Source organism: Rhinoderma darwinii, chromosome 3 (genome assembly GCF_050947455.1).
Source record: "Rhinoderma darwinii isolate aRhiDar2 chromosome 3, aRhiDar2.hap1, whole genome shotgun sequence".
Taxonomy (NCBI): Eukaryota; Metazoa; Chordata; class Amphibia; order Anura; family Rhinodermatidae; genus Rhinoderma; species Rhinoderma darwinii.
This window is the reverse complement of record NC_134689.1, coordinates 349,243,498-349,265,099: the sequence shown is the minus strand read 5'-3', so window position 1 is coordinate 349,265,099 and position 21,602 is coordinate 349,243,498.

Here is a 21,602-nt window from a genome sequence, read left to right as displayed (position 1 = left end):
GAGGCAAGAAGCCCATCCCGCCTCATGGACGGTGCGGCCCTGATGGAACCCAAGGATGAGGTACTCCGGCAGAATTGCAGCTGCTGTAACAGAGGAGGTGATATGTTGTGGAATATTTGTGGGTGGTAACGTATTACCACTCACAGAGAGAAACCTTCTTAGTTCTCTTTTTTATCTTGTTATAGTGTGTTTTGTTTGTCTCGTACCCTTCGCTCTTTCCTTTCTTTTTTATTCCTTGCAAACTGTTAAGTTGTTGTGGACGCTGTTGACCAGGGCATCTAAGGGGTTAGCTAGCAGATGCTTACTGTTACCTTGGGAGCATGGCTGTCGATCGCAGCCATGCTTCTGACAGTAAACCTATAAGCAACATGCACATTTAAATGTTCCAAGGGGTAAAACTACAGCCGGTGTTTAAGCAGTTAAGGAAAGCAGAATCAACTAGAAGGAAAAGTCCCAAACAATCTGTATCAAGTTTTAATTGAAGACACTGAGTTTGCAAAAAAATTCAGCTCTGACCCCGTTCTAGAAAGAATATGCAATCCTGCATATAAATTCTGTTACTACAAAGAAGTTTACATTTAAATATCATAAAGAACAAGCAAATAGAGCAGAAAAGTATAGAAAAATGGGGAAATATTCCTCCTCACTGAGAAAAATTGTGTAGTACCGTGTTAGCCAGAGACAATATGAAATGTTAAATACTTTTGTGTCAAAAAAGACAAAAGTATAATAGGTATGATACCTTTATTGGCTAACCATAAAAGTTCTATATGCAAGCTTTCAGAGCACAGAGGCCCCTTCTTCAGGCAGTTTACAAATGAATGACTTAGAAAAAAGCACAACATTTAGATGTTACACAAAGACAATTAGTACATGAGGTGATACATCATTAAGATAAGCCGGGGCAATAAAACTGAGGTTATAGGGTAAAGAAAGCAGTTCATGTTCAGAGCCTGTCCAGATTATCAGCAGGTCATCAATGTACCGGAAATATGCTAGAGGTTTAGTTGCGCAGGTTGATAAAAACTCTTCCTCTAGTTTGGCCCCGGCTTATCTTAATGATGTATCACCTCATGTACTAATTGTCTTTGTGTAACATCTAAATGTTGTGCTTTTTTCTAAGTCATTCATTTGTAAACTGCCTGAAGAAGGGGCCTCTGTGCTCTGAAAGCTTGCATATAGAACTTTTATGGTTAGCCAATAAAGGTATCATACCTATTATACTTTTGTCTTTTTTGACACAAAAGTATTTAACATTTCATATCCTCACTGAGAAGAAATTCAACTGTAGTTTTAGGTTTTACCGGCAGTCACTATAATGTACAGTAATTGTGAGGGTGACTGTAAAAGTGTTGGGTGATAACCCATGTAGATGCTGTTACAGCTCCCACAGTGGGCATCACCTATCCATCCAAGAGTACTTAATGATAAATCGCTAAGTTATTCAATACATTCCACAAGCGAACGCAACTTTAAATTTTATCTGCGTCCTCCCCTACTGCCGGTGCCTCATGGTGCTCCAGGTATCTTCAGAATTTACCAACATTACTGGCTCAAACAAATGAGATCATCGAGTAGGGAGTGTAGCACCGGAGGAGGATAGTGTTTATGAACACATACAAGCCTATATTGTCTGCTATGTAGAAATGACACATACGGTACATTGATGCCCGTCAAAATATCATGTCCACATAGTAGCCTAAATTGACATAATAAAGTAAACCTCCACTTTTTGTTTCTTTGTGCTTCCATATGGGGGGGGGGGGGGCGGACTCAGGAGACATCCATGCTTTATTTTGACATATTGAGGGGCAGCACTAGTCTAGACCTCTATTTTTCTGAAGTCTAGTACTGAGACTAGCTTTTTTACTTATGACTTCTTACCAACTGGATCTCTGCAAGTAGAATCAGTACCTTCCAAGAGCTGCTTCAAAGGCATCTCACTTAGCCAACCGGTGCCCTACTCTGTACTGATGAGGAGCAACAACTCTGAAACAGAGCTGTCTACACATGGGTGTCTCTGGTTTGGCTAATAACCCGAGTCCTGATTCAAGGCTCTGTAAAGGGTCAGATATTGACTTACACGGGGTAGTCACGTAGAGGTGGCTCTAAAGTGATAGTTATCTTTCTTATGGAGGAGAGCTCCAGTATTTTGTATCCTTTACTTTCTGTTTTTCCATCTGGTGAGTATACAAAGCTGAGGCTTGACAAGAACTACTTTACTGAGTAGGGCAGTAGGTGGTCTGAGCATAGTAGGTCCCAGCATCAGTCCAGTTTAGCCAGGTGCTGACACTGGCACACCTGCAGTGGAGACTCTTCAAGTGAACTTACAGTATTTAAGAGGTACAGAACCTATTTTGACTGGTCTATATATTTCAAATCAGTAAACACCACATTCAGCCAATGATCTGAATGGAAAAATAGAAGAAGTTAATAAAAGGCTGTTCCTGTTTTGCTAAAGGGACTCTGGTGCTGCCACTGTTATAGGGTAACTGTGCCTCGCACTTATGGAAAAACTGTGGATGGCATTTGTTGGGGCAATGTAAGGGAATTATGGCTTGCACTTATGGAAACAGTGGTGAAAACTTATGAGGGCTCAGGATGGCACTTATGTGAACTGTTTAGCTGGAACACTCTGTCTGGCACAATGGGGCACTGGCTGTCTTTAATGGGGGACATAAAAGCAGTGTTGTGGCTTCCACTTTTTTAGGGGCTCTGTGGGGGCACTCAAAATCTTACGTAATGTATATGCCTGTGTGTTATTGGGGGGATTGTTGTTTTTTTAAATTTCAGAATGGGGGAGAGTTAAAGCCCATTCACACAAACGTGAATCTCATCCGTGTGCTTTGCATGGAAATCACACACAGCACACGGAGCTATTGATTTCAATGGGGCCGTTCACACATGCAGGATTTTTCACACATCGAGAGTCTGCTGCATGAAACTCACTGCATGTCCTATATTGGTGTGTTTTCACGCACCTACCCGGCCATTGAATTCAATGGGTGCGTGAAAACCACGCACAGCACATGGATGCACATCCGTGTGCTGTGCGTGATTTGCACATCAATTCCATTAAAAAAAATATGTGCTTTGCGAGTGAGTGAAAAACACATGCCACTCGCAAAGCACAGATGCAATAACCCAACGCACCCGGACCAGATTTATGCATGTTTTTTACGCGCTTAAATCCATCATGCTTGTGTGAATGTAGCCTTAGGCCCTGTTCACACAGAGTTTTTTTACACGTTTAACGTGGAAACTGCGTAGGAAAACGCGCTAAAAAACATCCGAAAATGCCTTCCATTGATTTCAATGGGAGGCGGAGGCGTTTTTTTTCCCGCGAGCGGAAAAAAACGCTCGCGGGAAAAAGAAGCAACATGCCCTATCTTTGGGCGTTTACATCTCTGACCTCCCATTGACATCAATGGGAGGCAGAGAAATAGTATTTCGTGGCATTTTTGCCCGTGGTGCTCAATGGGCGCGAGCGAAAAATGCTGCAAAAAACGCGGCAAGCGGTGTGCAGGTAGATCAAAATCTGCCTCAAAATTCCAAATTTTCTGAATTTTCTGCCTGCAAAAAACTCAGTGTGAACAGGGCCTTAGGGGTAGCAATGACTGGGATCAGAGTGTATTACAAAGCTAAAGAACATACTGTACTATCTTTGAAAAAGCATAAAACCCATTTAATTTACTCTGCAACATAAGTGGACAGGGAAGGCAAGCAAGAAGCAGGGAGTGACTGACAGTAGCCTGCGAGAGGGAGAATTTCAGAATAGAAAGGATACACTATTAAAGAGAAGCGTTATAGGGGAAGAAATTGTGCTTACAAAAGAACAAGATACTGAGAAAATTGTAAAAATGTAATGTACAGATAAGGCACGCTGTGCCGCCAGTACCACAAGCGGTTTCCTTTGTACAGTTCTCCATGACGTACAGTCATTAATGCATTACTGACCCCTGCTTTAAAGCATGCTGATGTTGTAAAAGACAACAATTATGATGTGGTTCTGGAGGAAAAGCATGACATTTCATGTTATTAAACCAACACTGCAGAGAGTACATCGAGCCAGAGACAGAATGTTGAAATGTAAGAAAAAAGAATCGCAATCTTCAAGGACATTGAATAAGTAAAGTGTAATGCTAAGGGAAATAAGCATACGTGCACTGAAAAATAAAGACTCGTTCTGGAAGTCTTAGGGCTTGTCCACACACAACGGAATTGTTGCAGTCTGTTGCGGCCTGAAAAATACGCACCGAAGGTCAATTTCGGCTCGGAAATTTTACGCAGAGTGTGGATCAGATTTGTTCATCTCATTCACTATGCTGCTGATCTATTCTGCTATGGTTTTCCGTCTGAAATTCCGGCCGGAAAAAAACGTGGCAATTCCACATCATGTGGACGAGCCCTTATAGCAAATATTTTTATTAAAAGAAAACAACTAAAAAACTGGAATACAACTCTATACACTTTCTTTGTGTAGTATTTTATTGTTCTTAGGCCTTATTTACACGGACGTGCAAAAGGTATGTGTGGCATCAGCATATGGTGAGTAGCTGCGTGATTTTCGTGCAGCCGGCATCATTATGACGCTCTGTTTTTATGTTTACAAACAAAAAAGCACGTGGTCCTTTTTCATTCATTCTTTTTACTACTGTAGCGCGGATCACGCGCGGCACCCGAAAGTGCTTCCGTGTGCCGTGCACGATTTGCATGCACCCATTGAATGGGTGTGTGCTGCGCGACACGTGGGCAAGTATAGGACATGTCGTGAGTTTTACACAGCACACACACGCTGCGTGAAAATCACTGAAAGTCTGAACGGCCCCATTCACTAACATAGGTCCGTGCGACGTGCGGGAAAATCTTGCGCGTATCACGGACATATAACACGTTCGTGTGAATAAGGCCTTAGTTTCAGATGCTCTGCGACTTTTTATGGCAAACATTATGGTGCTCAATAAGATTGTCACCCAGCTTTCCAGAGATCCAGAATGGCATATAGATCTGCAAGGTTATGCGGTTTTTCTCCCCTTCCACTATGCTTCTCCCCTTTCTACCACTGGTCTGCCAGGATTATCACATTCTTTTCATGAACCAGAATGATTAGGATGAACTATAGGTCCATCCTGGAATATAGGGGAATGGTTGAAACTATTTAACTATAGATAAAAAGATCACATAAATATAATGTATTCCTATGTACTGTAACTTTTAAAATGAATTTTTATCTTTTTATCACAGTCACGAGATAAAGAGCATGTGTGCATTCCAAGTCTTTACTATAATTTATTAAAAGAAATACAAAAATAGATTCTTACCCCTGTTTAATATTTAAAAAAAATGTATGGGTTTTAATTTTTTTTTAATGGAAGGTTATAGAAAGGTTGGACTATAGAAAATAGTTTTGGCTCCATCCAAGACTGCAGACATAACATAAAATGTTGTAAATTGAAATGATATTTCAACTTTATAAACAACTTCAGTAGGGACTGCATAAGTGATTCTTGGACACATTATAAAAAGCAATGCAAAAATATAAATGATGATATATAAGCAGACTGTGCTAGATGAAATGGGTTTAAGAGAATAAATATTCTAGCCCTTTGCAAGTTTGCATCTCGGACATTTATAGCATATCCACAGGATATGACGTAAATGTCTGATAAATACGGTTCCTAGCTCTGTGACCTATACCAATATCTTGAATGGAGGTCACGTAAATACTGCACCATTGGCAAGGCTGCCAACTGCAGGTGGAAACGCCACGCCGGCGCGCCACTTTGCATTCTGCTCTATAGTTGTTACGGAAACAGCCGAAAAGCACCTAGATGGATATTACTTTTTAATTTAAATTCAGCAGTTTTGAACATAAAGGAGAGTCTAGTATTGATCAGATGCAGTCACAGGCAAAATACACAACAATTACATCCAGTGACTAACAGTGACATCTTCTCTGATTGGAGTCATTCTCTTTCCTTACCTCCATTCATCCCAGACCGCCATGAATGCTCATAGTATTGTCTACATTGCATAGGTGGCCGCTACCAAACTTTCCTGGTTCCTCTTGGAGTCTTAAATGCCTATGCAGTGGGATCTCATCTTCATTACACTGAATATTCAGAGACATAATATATACCTTTTTTTGTACAAGCCTAATTTGTAATAGTGCCCCCAATAGTAACAATGGTTCCCTAGAGCGCCCCGATTAGTAATTGTTCTCCTCAGAATGCCTCCTTTAGTAATTGTGCTGCCCTAAAGTGCCCCTGTACCACAGAGGTGAAAAGGAAAAAAAGTCCAATACTCACCTAACTACCGTTCCACCTGTAGATCCGCCCTTTCATAGGCTAAAGGGCAAAAGTGGCCTTTGGATTCTATTGAGCCGGGTGATGCACAGTGATGTTACAAGGAAGAGTACGCCCCACCCCGACTCGTATGTGCGTAGCACCCGGCTCCTTAGCAAGCGGTAAGCCAGACGGTGTTCAACCAGTACTGAAAAATAAGGTTTATTCTGCAGTACGGATTGAGCTACCGCCTGCACTATCTACTCTGCCGACTACTGGGTAAAAGCAGTCCTCCAGACTCCCCTTCAATAAGGCTCATTTTCTACTGTGTACAGTATGTGCAACAGTGTCGTGATCGTCTTCTCACTGATGGTTTTGTAATCCGTACTTTATAACCATTCTACCCTTCCTGTAATGGAGATTAGCCATCCATGCACTGACTTCCTGGTGAGCCTGTATAGACAATAGCCAATCTAGAAAAGTGCCTGTGGTGAGGGCTTCCTGAGCAAGAGCAGACAGAAATAAAATAATACTGGCACCGGCCTCCTGGTATCAATTACCAGGTAGGCAGATCAGTCACTGGCCAGATGGCAAACCTAATCTGGCGTGGGAGGGCACAACTGGTGACCTCACTCAACAGCATCTACATGCTAACTCTATTCTAAAGCTGGGAGCCAGAAAAGGAGCCATCGGGGAAAGAAAAAGAGGTGAGTACATTTTTGAAAAAAAAATTTAAGCCGCCATACGTTTTTAGTAAACCCCCTTGATGGCTCATGAGGATTTAACTTCATGTCAGTTTAACTTTCTTTAAGACTGGGGATCCACAGTGACCAGGAAATGTCATTAAATCGGGGTAAAATTGTAGCATTACAGCGACTTGTGCCGCAAATTCAATACTATTCTTATGGAAAAAAAAGTCACAAGCGACCTTGTGACCATTACAAACTATATGAACCCTAGTCTTACATACCATTCAACTCAGTTAAGATCACAATAAATATAAGAATGGTCATGGCAAATAGATGTTTCTCACGTATGGATGTTATATTATATATTTGTATTGCCCCTCGTATTTTTCTTGGATGATAGCAAAGTACTATGCTACGATCATGGTGGTTACCACTAACAAGCAAGCTAAATCTAAATGCATGAATGGTAATGATTTAGGTGGAAATCCTTGTTAACCTTTCATACCCATGAAGCGCAATATTTCTGTTTTCCATGCAGGCTCTAGAAGTTTTTGTTACTGTACACACTAACATATAAAGCTTTTTTTTTTAGATACTTCCAGCAATGTTAGAAAAAAAAGTCCCCAAGATGGCTGATGATATCAGCCGCGTACATACTATATGTTCATACTGTAGGAAAAACACAGAGAATAAGGAGTCATGTACTATTAGAATATGATTTGCCAAGGGCATAGAAATTTTTTTTTTATTAGACAATACAGATTACATATAGATTAAAAGGTAGACTACAAATCGGACAACTGTATACCTCCAATAGCGTAGGAGGACAATAGGAAACCACTAGTATATAGCACAAAGAAAAAGAAGAAAAAACTTCCAACAGAGGAGGCTGTGTGAACTGTTCTAAGGCAGAAGTCAGATAGCAATGTATGACGCAAAACAAGAAAGCAAAGTAAGGTATCTGAGTAGATCGTACCACAGGTACAATCAATCTCATAATGGTGTTGATATGAAACTGAGTAAAAGATGAGTACTGTCAGTTACATAAGCCATATTTGCATATATACAGGGCGTCAATCATTAGGTACAAAGTATCTAAGCCTCAGTGAAGCACACAGATCTTCCCAGAATGTAGATATAGGTATAAAAAACAAGTAAGTTCTATAGGGCACAGCAAGTAGCGTTACTAACCCATGTGGTTCCTATGATCCAGTAACTTCCCAGGTATGGAGAGACCCCAACGCGCGTTTCGCGTGGATGGCTTTTTCAATGGGTATACTATCACGTATTAGTCATACCACTTTAAATACACTGGGTAATTTGATCAGCTGGTCTATGAAGGCCAATAGGATCTATACAGCCGTACCTGTCAGACCAAGGCCTCACGAGACTCACGCACCGGACCGCCGAGACCCGACTACGCATGCGTGGCTCCGGAAACCGCGCACGTGCAGAGAGGTACAATCGGCAGACAGAGCGAGAGCCAGGGATGACGCGTCCGACAGGCAGGGCCGATGAGTAACATCAAAAGGTGAGAGTAAATTAGATTCAATAAGAATCATAATTATTAAACGGATTCTAGTACTATGGGACTTAAAACAATTAATAAGTTATTTTGTGAAGTATTTCAAAAGACCATTGTCCTTAACATACATACTGGGATAGATCGTACCGATATAAAGATTTAAGTGATGTCAAAAGCCAAGAAATAGCAGATTACTACATATTCAGATGAAAGCAAGTGTACAATAATAAACAGATAACACGGTAAATTTATTAAAGAATTACTGTAGGTGACAAACAAAAAATAATAAATAAATATGAATATGAAAATGTTAAATACATGGTGCATAAAAAACAAAAATAAACACTACATATTACAGTAGAGCAATTGTGTTATACTTAAAAATAAGATGCTGAAGTGATCAGCAATGGAAAGGGTGAAATAAATGAATTTTTATATATATTAAAAATAAAAAAATATATAACAATAAGTAAAAAGTGATACAGATTTCATCCAGATATCAGATTGTATATAGCATATTCTAAATCCATCATTTTAAAGATACAGGGTGCCAGAGGGTAAGGGGACCCACTGCTACATTAAATGCAGCTACTACTGTGTATTAGTTGTCATGTAAGGGACTGAGATAACAAAATTTACAGCTCACAATTATTGGTGGATAGGGAGAGAGACATTAGATGGGTTGGTCTTTGATTTGCTATTGTAGGGTGAGGAGCCCATATACTGTGTCCGCCCATGTATCAGGTAAACACTGCTCTCTACACTTCTCTGTGGTCCTTTTCCGCTATGCCCTTGCGCTGTTTTGAGATACCTGCTGAGGAAGTTTCTGTGCTAAAATTCTTTCTATACTTGTTAAAACGTTCAATGCATTTAAGAACCGCAATATGACTACAAATATTGATTAGAAAATGTCTCTTTTATTACTGACTAGTAAAACTTATAGCTACATATCCTATCTTGTAAACAACAGACAAAGGTTATATACATAAAAAACCAAAAGAAAAGAAAAGAAAATATTCCAGAAATACAACTAGGCACTCTTGGGTAAATATAAATTTATCAAAAGTATTTTATTTTTGAACTCCAAATAATTCAGGAAATATTAATATATACATAAATTAATTTTTAAAAAATATAAATCACCTGGCCAGGGAAAAGGTAACATACAAATGGAATCAATCCTCTATACATGAATTCAAAACCCCTCAAGGATACAAATTGTTGATAATCAATATATATTTGATCTGAAAAGATTTTATTTTCAAAAACCGCAGGGTTGTGTTCACACTAGCAATTTCCGACAAAAAATATTTTCCATCTTAAGGGTGGCCAGAGTTCCTATTGCAGATAGATGGTAATGATTTTTCTTGACAGAAAGCTTTCTATATAGTGCAATTCACATCATAAGAGGGTAGCCATCATATATTGAGGAAGTATATCATACAGCGTGTTTTGTTTTACTCCCTTCCCTTTGGTAATCAGATCCTTATAATTATAGGAATCAATGGTATTAGGCAGTCCATTCTTAGACCCTTAGGTCAATACATAGCCCTCCCGATCTCAAACTTTTTCAAAGGCCCATTCCATAAAGATTTTTTATGTTCCAAGCACAATTTCATTAGATTATACAGATTTTTACCTCTGACTTTCCAGTGAGTATCGGGGAGCCAAATCCAGGGTCGATCAATCCAACAGGCGGAATGGAGTGCCTTCACTAGGTAATTTCAAATATATATGGGAGCTCAAACAGCTCTGAGGAAATCCCGTTGCGGGATGAAATGCGTCAGCTGATCCAATCAATTCGGGCAGGTAATGACGTCCAAACCCTGCTCTGTAAATCCTTGATCAGGCTGGATACACTATTTGGAAAGGAACATTTCATGCTATTGGAACTTACCTTTTTTCCGGCGTGTGCTCTCACCCTCTCGGATTCTCTGCCTTTGGAGGCCTAACGTGGAATGATCTAATCCACTGGAAAAAGAAATGCTAAATAAATTAGAAAAAGGAGACACGGCGCCACAAAGGACAAATGAGGATCTGATAGGGTACCGAAAGGATGATGGATGCGACAATTACGCTCACCTCGGGTGGTGGACACCATAGGTGTCAGAAAAGCTTGAAAAGCTGCAGCCAGGTCCACATCACAGCCAAACACAGTTTGCTGTCGATCTGTAGTGCGATTGAAGGTAAAGAAAAACGGGACCACCGGCGCTGCTTGGATAAAGATATTACACGACCATCTTGGTAGGTGAGGTGAATAGAGGACTTTATTGATAACAAGGCTACACGTTTCGACGACGAACTGACGTCTTCCTCAGGCCAATGCAGACTGTGCGGTTCCTGCCTCATTTATACATCAGGGCAAGGAAAAAGACCGCCAGAAGAAACGGGTCAAAGGTCACATAAAAAACACGAATAAAAAACAATATTGTGAGTTTTACAAACATACACACATAGAGTGATTCAGTATAAGAAGGACAGAAATAGCAAACAGTTTGAAAGATGTTTTGCGTATTAGAAATATATACTGCTTGTGTCAGATTAATCTGACAGGTCATTACGGAATTCCACAACAGAATCTCTTGTGATCAGAATGTTAACTTTTGTATGTACGTCTGACTGTAGATACAAACAGTCACATAATTAGTTATAAGTATAGGTTTTTTTGGTTTTAGACAATGCTATCGTAAAAACAATAGCAACCAAAGGACTGCTGAGTCAAAGCGTCCTTGGTTACCGAAAATCAGAAATAATACGGAGGCCGTGGGGGACCAAAAGACTTTCATGGACCGCATGTTGAACCGCATAGAAACGCGGACCTCAGCAGTGAAAAGTCAAAAGGGGACCAAGGCTCCGAAGGGGGTAAGTAACAGAGAATCGTGATATAAAAATATTTAAATAGTTGCAAATTGATAAAAGCCCTTATTTCAGGTGGATAATATAAATAAAGAATATCTAATCTGTAAATTACATATCACAATAAATGGACGGCATTTTTTGAGATTTAACTGAAGAAACAAACTGGAATTATAAAAGCCTAGATTTATGTCAATAAAAATTAAATTATATATATCAATAAATATACATTTATAAAAGGACTAAACATGTAAATAGGGTGCACTTTTTTATATATAAAAAAGACCTTATATTATAAAGGGAACCTCATGTCTGTAAACGGGAACGGGGGTTATAGCACATTATTGTTGGTGAATACGGATATCCTGATTGATATTTTCACCAAAAACGACGGGGGGTATATAGCTGAGGGTACTTCTTTTGTTTGTAGTTTTATTTTCTGTTTTTTGTTTTTCATTTTTATTTGTATTCTAACGACGACTCCGTAAGGTCATTTAGACCATTTGGATGTAGAGTTTCTAATTTATAAATCCAAAAGTTCTCCCTCTGCTTAAGCCTGATAAATCTATCTGGTAAGTCCGCTGGTATCTGTTCGATTGGGGTAACCTTAATGTCCGAAAAATTACATTTATGTTTATACATACAGTGGCGGGACACACTTTGTTTTAAAAATCCCTTCGTGACATTAAACCTGTGTTTGTTAATTCGGTTCCTCAAAGTTTGTGTGGTCCGACCCACATATTGGAGGTTACAAGTGCACTGGAGTACATAAATGACATAAGAACTCCCGCAATGTAAAAAATCTTTTATCATAAATTTTTCCCCCGTTGTTGTGGAGTGATATTCCCTGCATTTATTTGAAATATTATTACAACATAGGCACCTATTTTGGCCGCATCGGAATGAGCCTTTCACATCTATTAGTAGGCTGTGGTTAATTGTTTTCATATTGCGCAATTTGCTAGGGGCTATAAAAAAATTTATTGTTTTCGCCCGTCTGTATGTAATATTAGGTATGGCTGGTATCAAAGGCTTTAAGAAAGGGTCATTTGTCAAAATATGCCAATGTTTTCTAAAAATGGTAGCAATGGTATTGCTTCCTTTATTAAATGAAGTTATGAAGTTGGTTTTAACCCTTTCACGACTTGATTTTATATTGGTGTTTAAAGGTTTCACTTGGATACAATCATTTTGTGTCAGACTCCTGGCTTTTGACTCTGAACCTTTAATAAGACTTTTTGGAAATCCTTGTCCAAAAATCTCTGGTTTAAAATCCCACATTCTTGATCAAAGGCTAAATCATCTGAACAGTTTTTCCTAATTCTTCGGTATTGGCCGAACTGAATATTTCTAAGCCATGGGGGATAGTGTGCGCTTTTAAAATCGAGGTAGCTGTTTACGTCAACCATTTTGAAGTGAGTCCTGGTTGTAAAAAGGCCGTTGTTCTTTCCGATCGTTAAGTCTAGGAAATCAATATTTAAGTCTGAAAAGTTATGAGTAAAGGTAAGGCCAAAAGTATTATTATTTAAAAGCTTTATAAAATCACTGGCAGTATCAGAGTCGCCCTTCCATATAAAAAACAGGTCATCGATAAAACGTCTATAAAGCAGGATTTTATCTCTAAAAACATGCTCACTGAGTATGAGGGCTTCCTCAAAAGCCCCCATATATAAGTTTGCATATGAGGGGGCAAACCGTGTCCCCATTGTACATCCTTTTATTTGTTTATAAAATTTTCCATCTGAATTAAAAACATTGTGGGTTAGAATAAAATCTATACATTCCATAATAAAATTGATCTGTGTGTTTGGATACCGCAAGTCTGTTGCAAGGTAATCTAAGGTAGCTTGTGCACCCTGTATATGTGGAATATTAGTGTATAATGAAGATACGTCCGCTGTGAGAAAACTGATATTGGATATGTCACAGGTTGACTGTAGTTGGAAAAGATCCCTTATGAGGTGTGTCGAATCCTTGAGAAAGGAAGGTAATTTGGAGACTAAAGGTTGGAGGTGAATGTCTACAAAGTGTGATAGGTTACTTGTCAAAGAGCCTATTCCTGAAATTATTGGTCGGCCTGGTGGGTTGAGAAGGGCTTTGTGAATTTTGGGAAGATGGTACATGAATGGGATAGTTGGAAACGGAACAGTCAGGAACATTTTCTCTTTTTTGCATATCAGGTTCTTAGTGAATGCGGTCTCTATCAGGGATTTATATTCTATTGCAAATTCAGAAATTGGATTATATTTGAGTTCTTCATAATACAGGGTATCCGACAATAATCTCTGGGCTTCTTTTAAATAATCAGATCTGTCTTGTAAGACTATGCCCCCCCCCCTTTATCCGCGGACCTGATTACGATGCGGTTCAACATGCGGTCCATGAAAGTCTTTTGGTCCCCCACGGCCTCCGTATTATTTCTGATTTTCGGTAACCAAGGACGCTTTGACTCAGCAGTCCTTTGGTCGCTATTGTTTTTACGATAGCATTGTCTAAAACCAAAAAAACCTATACTTATAACTAATTATGTGACTGTTTGTATCTACAGTCAGAGGTACACACAAAAGTTAACATTCTGATCACAAGAGATTCTGTTGTGGAATTCCGTAATGACCTGTCAGATTAATCTGACACAAGCAGTATATATTTCTAATACGCAAAACATCTTTCAAACTGTTTGCTATTTCTGTCCTTCTTATACCGAATCACTCTATGTGTGTATGTTTGTAAAACTCACAATATTGTTTTTTATTCGTGTTTTTTATGTGACCTTTGACCCGTTTCTTCTGGCGGTCTTTTTCCTTGCCCTGATGTATAAATGAGGCAGGAACCGCACAGTCTGCATTGGCCTGAGGAAGACGTCAGTTCGGCGTCGAAACGCGTAGCCTTGTTATCAATAAAGTCCTCTATTCACCTCACCTACCAAGATGGTCGTGTAATATCTTTATTAGAGATGAGCGAACATATGAAAAGTTCGGTTCGGCAAGTTCGCCGAATTTCGTGAAAAAGTTCGATTCGGACCGAACTAGTTCTGACCGAACCTGCAATACAAGAAAGCCCCTAAAAGTGGTGTATAACACTGTTTAAAAGCCCTAGAAGCCCTGTATAACACTCTTAGGTCACCCATGAGTGTATCCAAGTACTTTTGAGCTGTCTTTAAGGCAAAGTTAGTGTCAAAGTTACGCCAACATGTATAGCTCTAGGAAAACGGATGGGACACGGTGATAACTAACAGAAACCACTGCACTCGTGCATGTTGTATGCTTAATGCATTTTTAAAAAAGGTACAAAAATTAACCATTTTTGGCGGCAGATGCCTGCCAGGGTTCATACATATAAGGTGGTAAAAGAAGAAGCAATGGCTTTTGACAAGCCCTCCAAAAATTGACCCTTTTTATTGGCAGATGCCTGCCGGGGTTCTTCCATACATGGATGTAAAAGCAACAAGCAGTGGCTTTTGAAAAGCCCTCCAAAAATTGACCCTTTTTATTGGCAGATGCCTGCCGGGGTTCTTCCATACATGGATGTAAAAGCAACAAGCAATGGCTTTTGACAAGCCCTCCAAAAATTGACCCTTTTTATTGGCAGATGCCTGCCGGGGTTCTTCCATACATGGATGTAAAAGCAACAAGCAATGGCTTTTGACAAGCCCTCCAAAAATTGACCCTTTTTATTGGCAGATACCTGCCGGGGTTCTTCCATACATGCATGTAAAAGCAACAAGCAATGGCTTTTGACAAGCCCTCCAAAAATTGACCCTTTTTATTGCCAGATGCCTGCCGGGGTTCTTCCATACATGGATGTAAAAGCAACAAGCAATGGCTTTTGACAAGCCCTCCAAAAATTGACCCTTTTTATTGGCAGATACCTGCCGGGGTTCTTCCATACATGCATGTAAAAGCAACAAGCAATGGCTTTTGACAAGCCCTCCAAAAATTGACCCTTTTTATTGGCAGATGCCTGCCGGGGTTCTTCCATACATGGATGTAAAAGCAACAAGCAATGGCTTTTGACAAGCCCTCTAAAAATTGACCCTTTTTATTGGCAGATACCTGCCGGGGTTCTTCCATACATGGATGTAAAAGCAACAACAAGCAATGGCTTTTGACAAGCCCTCCAAAAATTGAGCCTTTGTATTGGCAGATGCCTGCCGGGGTACTTCCATACATGATGTAAAAGCAACAAGCAATGGCTTTTGACAAGCCCTCCAAAAATTGACCCTTTTTATTGGCAGATGCCTGCCGGGGTTCTTCCATACATGCATGTAAAAGCAACAAGCAATGGCTTTTGACAAGCCCTCCAAAAATTGACCCTTTTTATTGGCAGATGCCTGCCGGGGTTCTTCCATACATGGATGTAAAAGCAACAAGCAATGGCTTTTGACAAGAACCTCCAAAAATGGACCCTTTTTATTGGCAAGGGTGAGCAGTAGCAGCACATTAAAAGACACTGGACAGTCACAGGACAAAGCCCTGTGGTGGGGCAGGCCTGCTTGTAGCAGACGGGTAGCAGTGGAGGTGTATTGGTGGTAGTAGAGGTAGACTAGCCAACACAGACAGCAAGGGTGGTAGACTGGTAGTAGCAGCAGCACATTAAAAAAAGAGACTGGACGACAGTCACAGGACAAAGCCCTGTGGTGGGGTAGGCCTGCTTGTAGCAGACGGGCGGCAGTGGAGGTGTATTGGTGGTAGTAGAGGTAGCCAACAGAGACAGCAAGGGTGGTAGTAGTAGTAGTAGTAGTAGTAGTAGTAGCAGCACATTAAAACAGACTGGACAGTCACAGGAGGACAAAGCCCTGTGGTGGGGCAGGCCTCAGGCCTGCTTGTAGCAGACGGCAGTGGAGGTGTATTGGTGGTAGTAGAGGTAGCCGACACAGACAGCAAGGGTGGTAGTAGTAGTAGTAGTAGTAGCAGCACATTAAAACAGACTGGACAGTCACAGGAGGACAAAGCCCTGTGGTGGGGCAGGCCTCAGGCCTGCTTGTAGCAGACGGCAGTGGAGGTGTATTGGTGGTAGTAGAGGTAGCCAACAGACAGCAAGGGTGGTAGTAGTAGTAGTAGCAGCACATTAAAAAAAGAGACTGGACAGTCACAGGACAAAGCCCTCTGGTGGGGCAGGCCTGCTTGTAGCAGACGGCACTGGGGTGGATTGGTGGTAGAAGTAGTAGCAGCACCAACAGCGGCACATTAAAAAAAGAGTGGACAGGACAGAATCCCGTAGTAGCAGGCGGCAGTAGCAGGCGGCAGCAGCAGCAGCAATGTCAGATCTAATCAGTGGCATCAGGCACAGGGGTTTTAAAATCCTCACCGATCCACGCTTGATTCATTTTCAGAAACGTGAGATTTTCCAAGCTGTTGGCGGACAATCTTGTTCGCTTAGGGGTGACGAAGCCCCCTGCCGCGCTGAATACCCTCTCTGACGCTACACTGGAGGGTGGACAAGACAGTACACCCATGGCAAAGTGGGCCAGTTCTTGCCAATGATCCAATCTGCTGACCCAGAAGTCCATGGGGTCTGGGATCAGCATTTCTGACGGAGAAAAGGCACAGTCCAGGTACGAGTGAACCTCGTTGTTTAGGTGCTGCACCTGGTGATGGTGAACATCCCTTTGGTGACTACGATGTGTGTCAGGTCGGGGTACTGGATGTAAAAATGTTGTCATCATATTTTCCAAACTGAATTGGCTGCTGCTGCTGCTGCTGCCACGGCTGCCGCAGCTGCCGCCTATTGCAGAGGTAGCTCTGCCAGAGGCGGTGGAACGATGAGACAGTGGGGAGCGGAGAGTGGCCCCCCGGTCAGACATGCTTGCAGCAGGTGTTTGCCGTTTGAAAGCCGTGACAAGCTGGCTGCATAGCTTCTCTCGATAATAAGCCAATTTTGCCTCCCTCTCGGAAGGCGCAAAAAACTCCCCCATTCTGGCTTTATACCGAGGGTCTAAAAGTGTGGCTATCCAGTACTCATCTCTTTGCTTCATGCTAACAATACGACAGTCAGCGCGCAAGTAACGAAGCATACAGCTCGCCATCCTGGCCAGAGTTTCAGAGGGCCCGGTTGGTTCCATCTCCGCCCCATACTGCCATGGTTGTCCATCATCAAGCTCGTCGTCAGACTCGTCATCACCACCATCACTGTCATGTTGTGCGGCTGCCTCGTCCCCTATCCCTTCCTGTGATTCCATCTCCAAATCCAGCTCCTCTTCAGGTCCTGTTTCCTCATCCTCATCCTCCTCCTCCTCCTCCTCAACATCCATTGCCAGATGTGATCCTTCCTCCATCCTTTGCTGAATCATCGCTGTGAGCGTTTGCTCCATAATGAATATCAGCGGCATAACATCGTTCATTCCGCTAGCGTCACGGCTCACAAATCGTGTGGCCTCTTCAAAGGGCCTCAAAACGCGACATGCGTCTCTAACCAGCTGCCAGTGCCTGAGCTCGAAATTACACTGGCTCCAAACGCTGCCCGTCTGCTGCATCAGGAAATCATTCACGGCTTTCCGCTGTTCGTACAGACGGTCCAACATTAGGTATGGCTGGTATCAAAGGCTTTAAGAAAGGGTCATTTGTCAAAATATGCCAATGTTTTCTAAAAATGGTAGCAATGGTATTGCTTCCTTTATTAAATGAAGTTATGAAGTTGGTTTTAACCCTTTCACGACTTGATTTTATATTGGTGTTTAAAGGTTTCACTTGGATACAATCATTTTGTGTCAGACTCCTGGCTTTTGACTCTGCACCTTTAATAAGACTTTTTGGAAATCCTTTCTCCAAAAATCTCTGGTTTAAAATCACACATTCTTGATCAAAGGCTAAATCATCTGAACAGTTTTTCCTAATTCTTCGGTATTGGCCGAACTGAATATTTCTAAGCCATGGGGGATAGTGTGCGCTTTTAAAATCGAGGTAGCTGGGGGCGTGGCTTAGCGCGCAGCAGGAGCGGTCGCATGTTCTAGGAGCTCCGCAGTGAACCCGCGCCATCGTTATCCTGCAAAGATCCTGAGGCTTCCATAGCTTATAAAAATATCGTCCAGACGCCCGAGACGACCGGGGGCAAGTACCGGAGCCAGCATGGGCCCCACTAGAGGTCAGACGGCCGCAGAGAAGCTGCAAAACTTTGCAAGGAGTGAGGGGCAAGATGGCGGACGCACACCTCTGCCTCAGAGATCTAAGGGAGGAGAGGCCTCATGCAGCAAGGAATCGGATACAGAGACAACCCCGGAGCCTACGCTGTCCGAAATGACTACTCAACTCCTCGCAGCTATAGCAGCATGTAAAACTTCACTTACCGGTAAGCTGGAGGAAGTTAAGATTGATATAGGCCTTATGAGACAGGACATGCAGACCATGAGGGAGCGTCTGACCCACGTGGAGGATAGAGTATCCGGGGTGGAGGACAGAACGGCATCCTTACCGGAGGCCATTGCTGACTTAGAATCGGCGGCAGAATTATGGAAACAGAAGACAGATGATATGGAAAATCGACTTAGGCGTAATAACATACGCATAATTGGCCTGCCAGAGAGAGCTGAAGGTCAGATTCCTGGTGATTTCGTTCTGCAGTGGATTAAAAACCTGCTTCCTGACGCGCCATTTTCGCAAGCCTTGGCGGTTGAGAGAGCCCACAGAGTGCCGGGATGGCCGCCACTACCGGGGGCTCCCCCCAGACCGCTTCTGGCACGTATGCTAAACTGCAATGATCGGGATTTGATTTTGCGTCTGACTCGCAGGTTGCCGGAAATTACATATAACGGGGCGAAAGTCTCCATCTTCCCTGACTTCTCGGCAGAATTGCAAAAAAAACGGGCGACATTCTTGGCTGTTAAACGACGTTTACGGGAGCTGGGAGTCCCTTACTCCATGTCTTATCCGGCTAGGCTGCGTATTGTGGACGGAGAGAGAACCATCTTTTTCAATTCTCCGCAGGATGCTGATGATTGGGTGAGAGGCAAGCGTCAGCCACGAAGGAATTAGCTATGCCTGATATCAAGGTTGGTGCCTCGTGGTGAAGTCTTTGTTGCCGTTGGACTTTCCTGTTATAAGGTCCCAGCTTGAAGAGGATACAGACTGGGTCTGGCAGAGAATGGCTGGTCCTTTTTGCTAGAACAGTACTGACTTGGGTTATCCTGAAGTATTGGACGTCTTGCCCGAAGAAGTTGCTGGTCGTTTAAGTCCTGATGGAAGCATTCAGAACTGATGTTTGGCGCGGGTATTACCCCCGTATATTCAAATGCCACGTTATACGGCACGCACCGGTAATGTAATATGCATCTCAATGCATTGCCGGTATGGTTGTGTTATTAATAACCTGTTGTTCTGGGTTTTAAGTTGGAATGTGCCTTGGGTGCGGATAGTTATAGCACCATTCATGTACAAATGTAACTGCATAAGGGATGGAATGCATAGTTATATTCATTATCTGAGATGGGATGGAGTGTTGATGTATATCAGGCAATATAGATATCTCCTGCATGTGGAAGATAAAGTTCAGAAATGTCTTCTTTAACGGTAATGTCGTGGAATGTGAGGGGCATGGGCAATCCACAGAAAAGAGTGATAATATATAGTTATATACGCAAGATTAACCCTCATATACTGTGCCTTCAAGAGACACACCTGACGCCAGCTAAAATGAAAACGGTTCTCCGGCCATGGGTGCAGTGGTCTAGCCATTCATATCACACGACATACTCAAGGGGCGTGTCCATACTAGTGCACAAATCGGTGAGATGGGAAGCAATTCACACTAAAGTGGATAGTGAGGGTAGATATGTCTTTGTGTATGCGCTTATAGAAAACGTACCTCATGTCTTGTTGGGTGTATACATCCCCCCGCCAGCTTCATTACAGGTTATACATTTGGCAGCCACCTTTGCAGCCACATATCCGACCGCAAGAGTGTTTGGCATGGGAGACTTCAACATGGTGGTGGACAGCAACATGGATAGGTTTAATGCTATTACCGGGCAGGTCCGGACACCCTCCGCGGTATCAGTTTTGGGTCTATTGTTTGAAGAGATGGGCTGGAAGGATCTCTATAGATATAAGTACCCGATGTCTACAGTGTATTCATGTCACTCCCTAGGCAGAAACTCCCTGTCCCGTATAGACTATATGGTGGGAAACTCTTTAATTGTACCATTGGTGGAATCAATCTCGTATAAACCCAGGGCAGTATCTGATCACTCTCCAATGGTGGCCAGCTTCAGCATCCCAGGCCCTCCACTGCCCAGAAGCTGGAAAATACACCCCTTCTGGCTAACCCTGATAGGCCCACAGGATAGGATCCCTGATCAACTGGAGGTGTTTAACAGGGAACATAGCACTTTTGAAAACTCCAGCATTGCCTGGGATACACTGAAAGCATATCTTAGGGGGTGTCTCCGGTCCACTATTTCATACATTAAAAAAGACTCCTCCAGAACAGAAGTGGAGTTGGGAAAACAATGCGCTGAACTAGAGGGTAAATATACGGCTGACCCCACTGACACAAATAGAGACCAATGGTTGCAAATGGGGAGGAAGTACCTGCTACTGCTGCAGGAGAAGGCACATAGGAAGACATTTTTTGCGAAACAAACATATTTTGAACTAGGTAACCAGTCTAGTAAACTGTTGGCCCATTTGATACATCAAAATTCTAAAAGCCCGGCTATTCTTAAAATTCAAAGTAGTTCTGGGGAATGCTTGACTGACTCTCAAGGCATAGCCGAGGCATTTGTTCAATTTTACAGGGGGCTATATGCCTCACAATCTAGATATGATAAGTTAGAGCTCCAGTCGTAAATGGATGGTATTCAGTTCCCGAAGCTGAGTACGGAAGGTAGAGAGACCATGGATGGGGCTGTGACTGAAGATGAAATAAGGGAAGCTTTGAAAGATATGGCTAAGGGAAAGGCACCGGGTCCTGATGGGATCCCTATTGAGGTATACCATAAATATTCAGAGCATCTCATTCCCTCACTAGCAGCTATGTTTTCGTATGCACTTGAGAGAGGGCAGTTACCTGAAAGTATGTATGACGCCACTATTATTGTTCTGCTGAAACCAGATAAAGACCCTGTGGAATGTGGCTCCTACCGCCCGATATCATTACTAAACAATGATTACAAATTGCTTACTAAAATATTAGCAAATAGGCTGAACAAAGTTATTTCCCAAGTAATCCATGAAGACCAGACAGGCTTTATGCCTGGGAAATCTACCTCTGATAACATCCGGAGGGTACAGATTATAGCTCAAATAGGGAAAGAGA